Genomic DNA, 967 nt, shown 5'->3' on the forward strand with positions numbered 1-967 from the left:
TAGTTTTTTTATATTAATTTTGTAACCACCTTTTTGAGACTTCTGCACCAGGTATGAACAAGTTACTACTTTGAGTGTATTTATTAAGGCCTCTTATATAGACTGTTTATGGTTTCATTTTTCTAGATGCTATGTTTCAAAAGTAATAATATATTTTTTGCAAGTGTTTCAAAGGGTGTGGTTTAATTTTTAGTGAGAACTGAGTAGTGAAAGAATAGTTTATTTACCAAGAAACACAAGCAGGATTTCAGTGGCATTGATGAGACATTGTTACATGATTGTAAAGCTTTATATTTATGCTACCACAGAGAACTATCAAGATAGAGATGATGTACATTACAGTATGTACTGTATGGTGATACAGTAAGTGCGGCTTATAATAATTGTTGTCAATGTTTTTATTGCTATTTTTATAGTTAAAATTTGTTGAAGGACTCATAATAATAATCAATCTATTGGGTCACTGAAGAATAGAATAATCATCAACAGTTATAATGATAATAATTTAAATAATAACTTTTTAGTACTTAGCACAGTGCATTCTTTCTTGTAATAGTAGATCTTCACTTTTTAGAACTAGAATATCGATTGCAACTCTTATATAGTCGTAGACCTGAGCTTTAGTAGGTAATTCAACTGGATTTCTTCACTATTTTGCTTGTGCCATGCTTATACACGTGTAGTGTAAACGTCACAATACATCACTTCCGGTGCCAAGGATCGAGCGCATCCTGTTTCATATCCATGTGTGTATGTAGTATCTATGGGTCCATTAGTTAAGTGCAAAAGGTCCATTAGTCAAGATTACGCCTACGCTAGGACTTGAGCCACTCCCAGTCTGAAGTTGTCATTGATTGGATTGTGAGTAATGAATGGTTATTTACTTGTAAGAGACGTTAATGTAGTGTCTGATTAAACTAAGATACCAGAATGATGTGATATATGTAAGCTATCTTCTCCTATCTCG

The 967-nt window shown here is 32.8% G+C and overlaps 1 long non-coding RNA gene across 1 annotated transcript; it reads left to right on the plus strand.

Annotated features, from left to right (window-relative positions):
- The first annotated feature begins 6 nt into the window (after window positions 1-6).
- Window positions 7-600, plus strand: LOC109593646 (uncharacterized). The gene is made up of 2 exons (XR_002191091.1): window positions 7-363; window positions 417-600. It is a non-coding gene; the product is annotated as an uncharacterized LOC109593646 (long non-coding RNA).
- Window positions 601-967: the final 367 nt, after the last annotated feature.

The sequence above is a fragment of the Amphimedon queenslandica genome, unplaced genomic scaffold (assembly GCF_000090795.2).
Source record: "Amphimedon queenslandica unplaced genomic scaffold, v1.1 AMPQUscaffold_410_Cont27570, whole genome shotgun sequence".
Taxonomy (NCBI): Eukaryota; Metazoa; Porifera; class Demospongiae; order Haplosclerida; family Niphatidae; genus Amphimedon; species Amphimedon queenslandica.